Consider the following 6,685-nt stretch of genomic DNA (forward strand, 5'->3'; position numbering starts at 1 on the left):
TATTGTCAAAAAGACAAGAGATAGCAAATGTTTATAAGAATATAGAATGAAAGGAACCCTGTACACGTTTGTGGGAATGTAAACTGGTATAATTACTATGAAAAACAATATGTAGATTTCTCAATAAATTAAAAATAGAACTGCCATATGATCTAGCAATTCCACTTTTGGGTCTGTATCCAAAGAAGTTGAAATCAGGATTTTGAAGTGATATTTGCAATACCATGTTCTTTGCAGGATTATTGACAATAGCCAAGCTTTGGAAACAACTTTTGTCCACATCTTTAAAAAGAAGGAAATCCTATCATCTGCCATGTGGATAAATCTGGAGGGCATTTTACTAAGTAAAATGAGCAAGACAGAGAAAGATAAATACTTCACAGTATCTCTTATATGTGTAATCTAAAATTAAAAAAAAAAAAAGTTGACCTTATAGAGAAAGTAGAATAGTGGTTTCTAGGGACTGTGGGGTTGGGGAAGTAAGCAGAGGCTAGTAAAAGAGTTCAACTTTTCAGTCATAAAATGAATAAGTTCTGAGGATTGAATTTATAATACGGTGTCTATAGTTAATAATATTGTATGATTTGTTTGATTGAAATTTGCTGAAAATAGAACATAATGTGTTCTCATAATAAATATATAGATTAAATTTATTAACTGGTACATAAAAACAATAACTGGGTTTTCCACAGTGAGAAAGTCCCCACTTCTCTGATTTGCATATCCATCAGTTACCTGAAATTTATAGAGAAGTGTGAAATAGCACAAAGATAACAAACAGGATCAGAATCTATCTGATAACATATCTAAAGGATATGTTAGATAACATATCTAAACATATCTGTAACATATCTAAAAGGATATGTTACAGGTTTTTTATTGAAAAAATGTTTCTCGGTGGCTCTCTCCTCTCCCCGCGATGGCGTGAGCTCATCCATTGGTATCTGTGTACTCCGAAAAGGGGGAATCATCCGGCAAAAATGTTACCTTGCCTGCTGTGTTTAAGGCTCCCATTCGACCCGATATCGTGAACTTTGTTCACACCAACTTGCACAAAAACAACAGACAGCCATATGCTGTCAGTGAATTAGCAGGTCATCAAACCAGTGCTGAGTCTTGGGGTACTGGCAGAGCCGTGGCTGGAATTCCCAGAGTTCGAGGCGATGGCCTCACCGTTCTGGCCAGGGTGCTTTTGGAAATATGTGTCGTGGAGGCCGCATGTTTGCACCAACCAAAACCTGGCACCGTTGGCACCGCAGAGTGAACACAACACAAAAGCGATGCACCATCTGCTCTGCCCTGGCTGCCTCAGCCTCACCAGCACTGGTCATGTCTAAAGGTCATCCTATTGAGGAAGTTCCTGAACTTCCTTTGGTGGTTGAAGATAAAGTTGAAGGCTACAAGAAGACCAAGGAGGCGGTTTTTGCTTCTTAAGAAACTTAAAGCCTGGGATGATATCAAAAAGGTCTATGCCTCTCAGCGCATGAGAGCTGGCAAGGGCAAAATGAGAAACCGTCATCGTATCCAGCGCAGGGGACCCTGCATCATCTACAATGAAGACAACGGTATCATCAAGGCCTTCAGAAACATCCTTGGAATTACTTTACTTAATGTAAGCAAACTGAACATTCTGAAACTTGCTCCTGGTGGGCATGTGGGACGTTTCCGCATTTGGACTGAAAGTGCTTTCCGCAAGTTAGACGGTCTGTATGGCACTTGGCGAAGGCTGCCTCCCTCAAGAGTAACTACAACCTTCCCATGCATAAGATGCTTAATACAGACCTCAGCAGAATCTTGAAAAGCCCAGAGATCCAAAGAGCCCTCCGAGCACCACGCAAGAAGATTCATCGTAGAGTCCTGAAGAAGAATCCACTGAAGAACCTAAGAATCATGTTGAAGCTAAACCCGTATGCAAAGACCATGCTCCGGAACACCATTCTTCCCCAGGCCAAGAATCACAAACTTCGGATGGATAAGGCGGCAGCAGCCTTAGAAGCCAAATCGGAGGAGAAGGGGGTTCCAGGCAAGAAGCCCATGGTAGGGAAGAAAGGAAAGAAAGCTGTTGGTGTGAAAAAGCTGAAGAAACCCTGTGGTAGGAAAAAAGGCTGCAACTACCAAGAAACCAGCAGCTGACAAGAAACCTGCAGAAAAGAAACCTACCACCGAAGAGAAGAAGCCTGCTGCCTAAAAACTTATATTTGTTTATTCCATAAAACTCAATCATTTTGGACAGCTAATTTTAAATAAAGACCTGATCAAAGACAGTGAGAAAAAGAAAAAAGAAAAAATGTTTCTCTCTATAGATTCCCCTCCTTTTCATCAAAGATTATCTCAAAGAAATATTTATCTTGGTCATAAAATAAAACTAATCTCATTAGTTTTGGTCTAATTACTTATATAGGTGAAGCAAGCATGGTGATTTACCACATAGGCCTTTTTATGTTTGCTTTGCTATAAATTTTCACCAGAAATCTCAGATTGGGGTCCCTGGGTGGCTCGGCGGTTTAGTGCTTGCTTTCAGCCCAGGGTGTAGTCCTGGAGACCCCGGGTCAAGTCCCGCATCGGGCTCCCTGCATGGAGCCTGCTTCTCTCACTGCCTATGTCTCTGCCTCTCACTTTCTCTCTCTGTGTCTCTCATGAATAAATAAATAAAATCTTGGGATCCCTGGGTGGCGCAGCGGTTTAGCGCCTGCCTTTGGCCCAGGGCGCGATCCTGGAGACCCGGGATCGAATCCCACGTCGGGCTCCCGGTGCATGGAGCCTGCTTCTCCCTCTGCCTGTGTCTCTGCCTCTCTCTCTCTCTCTGTGTGTGTGTGACTGTCATAAATAAATAAATAAAAAAAAATAACCTCAACTATTCTTTAAAAAAATAAATAAATAAATAAATAAAATCTTAAAAAAAAAAAAGAAATATCAGATTGGACTTTTAAAATCTCTTGAGGCTAGGCAGCTAATCCTTAGAACTATCTATATTTCACCTGTAGTAAATTTCTCTGTTTTCAAGGCCTCCCAAAATCCTAAATTTCCTGAGTCTGTCAAGAAAAACCTTCCTTGCTCATCTATAAAGTTAGAACTCCAGTACATAGGAATACATGACAATTTTCTCAACAGGGCTTTATAAACTTTGCCTCCATAATTAATCTTAGGTCTTGTCAAAGCGAAAATCACACCACATTTAAACAGGCAAGAATGACTTTAAGGCTATGCCAATAAGGGAGAGAGGCCAAGAGTACCTGGTATAGCCCTTTGCCATGAGTCTCTTTGGCAGAGTAGCAAGCACTTTCAGGGAAGCATGAGAGTAAACAAAAATCTATTTGTAAATGACAAAAAATTTAAAATGACTGTCTTCAACTTATTACTAATAATTTTCAAAAGTGAAAGATCTGATGCAAGTTCATTACACATATAATTCAGCTGGCAAGGAAGTTTGGTCTTTGCTATAGCATGCAAAACAGAATAGTCAATGCAAAGAAGTTTATACAAAATAACTATAAACATCATGATGAAGCCTACTTTCAAAGAACAATGTTTACATCTATCTTATTGAAATGGATTAACATAATCTTTACAGAGAAAACAATCTTCAGATATAACATCTATTAGATGAGTAATAATATGCCAGGAATATTGCAAACATTTATAGTTAGAATATATCAAGAGTATTAAGTAAAGAAATTCAGTGTCTGGAGAGGGTCCTAAATAACTATATGTCAATAAAACTTCATAGGTAAGAGATGTGAATCCCTAATTGAAAACCATTGGCCTGGAACATCCTGGATTCAAATTAAAGAAATAAAATTGCAACCAAGTTAATATTTTAAAGGATAACTGAAACTCTTTCTGAATATACTATATTTTTGTATAAAATCAGGCAAAGCCCGGGTTGCTCAATGGTTTAGCACCGCCTTCAGCCCAGGGCCTAATCCTGGAGACCGGGATCCAGTCCCATGTCAGGCTCCCTGCTTGGAGCCTGCTTTTCCCTCTGCCTGTGTCTCTGCCTCTCTCTCACTCTCCCTCTCTGTATCTCTCATAAATAAATAAAATCTTAAAAAAAAATCAGGCAAAGCAACATCAAGACTTTCGTAAGTAGAAACACCATGGATACAACATATAATTTCTGGAATTTTTACATGCATGATATTTTACCCATATAGATTAAACATAGGGAGGGCTAAGCATTTCCTCTGATTTGACAATACTTCCTATGCAACTCACAACATAGGAAATACAATTATTTTTTAGCAATTATTATTATTTTTTTTACAAGGTAAGAGATTGAAGGCCTTGAGAGATCTCACAGGCAGTTTTAGGTGCAAAATACAACCCATTGGGACAGGGAAATGTCAAAAGTTATTAGGAAGTTTGAGCACTTAATTATAGTGAGTAACAATACTCAGCTACCTATTCAACTAATGTGATGATAAAATATTTAAAAAATAAACAAGAAAGTAACATGATTATGAAGAAGCATATTTTTCAAAAATGAGAAGACTTTGCTCTCTAAATAATCAAGGAATTGATAAAGTCTACATTAAAGCATAGTTCATTATTCTGATATGACACAATATGTTTCCCTTTTAGGCAGATTTTTCAAAAAGTAAAGAAAAAACTTTTTTAACCTCTCATTAAGAGAAGACCAATAATCTAAAAAAAAATTTGATCATTTTTATAGAGAGAAAACAAAACCTTAATTTTGCATCAGTATAATTTTTAAACTAAAGCTCTTTTCAGACAATCTTAATAAATACAACAAACTTCAGCCAGCTTTGACCAGGACAAATGAAATTTACTTGCCAGGAACCTTCTAAAAGTTTATATATTCTTTTAGGTCTTGTCATACATTTACCATTTTCTTATCCTGAAAAAATAGTCATTTTACTTTAGAACAAAACTGTTCTCTTTTTCCTTGACAAAAACACATCTTGTATACCTGACATACAAAATTGTTCCTCTCTACCACCATTGCTTCTACCAGAATATCTTTGTCATTTATGATTAGGAGGTTTTTAAAGAAGATTTTATTCATTTATTCATGAGAGACACACACACAGAAAGAGAGAGAGAGAAAGAGAGAGAGAGAGAGAGAGAGAGGCAGAGGGAGAAGCAGGCTCCATGCAGGAAGTCCGATGAGGGACTGGATCCCAGGACTCGGGATCGTGCCCTGAGCCAAAAGCAGAGGTTCAACCTCTGAGCTACCCAGGGGTCCCTATGATTATGACTTTTAACCACAGTTACTTCTATTTCCCAGGTAAAATTATGAAGTGTATAATTATGAACTTTTTTATATCAGAATTTTGTAGCAGACTGGCAGAGATCCTACTCACACAATTTTAACAGCAATACAGAGACTTTTTGTAACATAAAAATAAGGGAAAAGGTATGCTTCAGTATTTTATCTTTCTGGAAACAATCTAACAACCATTCATTAATTAACTTAATGTAGCATAAGTCTAAGATTTTAAGTTACTCAAAGATTTTGGAACTATCTTCAAGGTTACATACTACAAAACTTAATTACTATTGAATTAAAGTTTGTCAGATGAATGATTCAATATGATTGAATACAAATTTATGTTTGCATCATCTTAAACATTTAGTATGAGTAATCCTTCCTAGCTTGTTTTATTAATAAACTTGTTTAGATGCACTTATTTTTGTTTGGAGACATGTCCAACTAGCATAAAAATGTATGCCTATACAGCATTTAACATTGGTAACCTAGAAGACATAGCTGTTTTTGTTAAAAAAAAATATGAGTCTTGTTGGCCAAAGGCATACCTAAAATTGTGTGAAATAAATTCTTAAAACATTCTGTTGGTTTCTATGAGATTACTTGCTTTATACATTAAAAATATTAGTTAAATTTCCTTAATTTCTGAAAATCTTAAGAATATTCACTTTATTGGGTGCCTGGGTAGCTCAGTTGCTTAAGTGTCTGACTTGTGATTTTGGCTCAAATCACATATCTCGTGGTCTTTAGATTAAGCCCTGTAATGGCTCTGCACTCAGTCCTTCTCCCTTGACCCCCCAACTACTAGTGCACTAACTGTGCACTCTCTCTCTTAAACAAACAAATAAATATGTTTTTTAAAAAGCATATTAAACTGAATATTAAGTGCTTATTTTATTTTTAAGCTAGTCAGAATAGATCTCCATTAAGAGATTTTATAATTTAATTTGATAATATCAATGGAAAGAGGATAATACTACACATATTTTACATTTATACATATACATATATAAACATACAGACACAAATAGCTTATAGCTTTAATTCTAAATCTAAATTCATATAAAAGCTGGCTCTTGTCCATACCTCAACTTTACATTTTTAGCATGGTTAAGTATCTGATAGATGAGATAATTGAGATTACCATCTTAAAATGATACCTGAAAATTAACCAATATTTGTGAAAGATTAGCTTTAAGAATTTCTATATTATGATATGTAATGTTACATAGACTGTGTACTACATTTTAGGTGAGGGTCCAAGGAAAGATCAGGGGTCAGTTGAGTATCCAAAGATTATCTGAATGGGAAAACAAAACAAAACAAAACAAAAAACCCCAGCTGTCCAGTCTATTTCCAGTTACGTTTTCAGTCTCAGATGGTAACAGCAGTTATCTCTTAAACTCCTTAAGCAGAAGTTCTTGACTCTAAGACTCTAAGAAAGGTTAAGTAAAT

At 36.3% G+C, this 6,685-nt stretch overlaps 1 pseudogene; it reads left to right on the forward strand.

The window, feature by feature from the left end:
* The first annotated feature begins 904 nt into the window (after positions 1-904).
* Positions 905-2,264, forward strand: LOC129495000 (60S ribosomal protein L4-like; annotated as a pseudogene).
* Positions 2,265-6,685: the final 4,421 nt, after the last annotated feature.

The sequence above is a fragment of the Nyctereutes procyonoides genome, unplaced genomic scaffold (assembly GCF_905146905.1).
Source record: "Nyctereutes procyonoides isolate TBG_1078 unplaced genomic scaffold, NYPRO_anot_genome, whole genome shotgun sequence".
In the NCBI taxonomy this organism is placed as follows: Eukaryota; Metazoa; Chordata; class Mammalia; order Carnivora; family Canidae; genus Nyctereutes; species Nyctereutes procyonoides.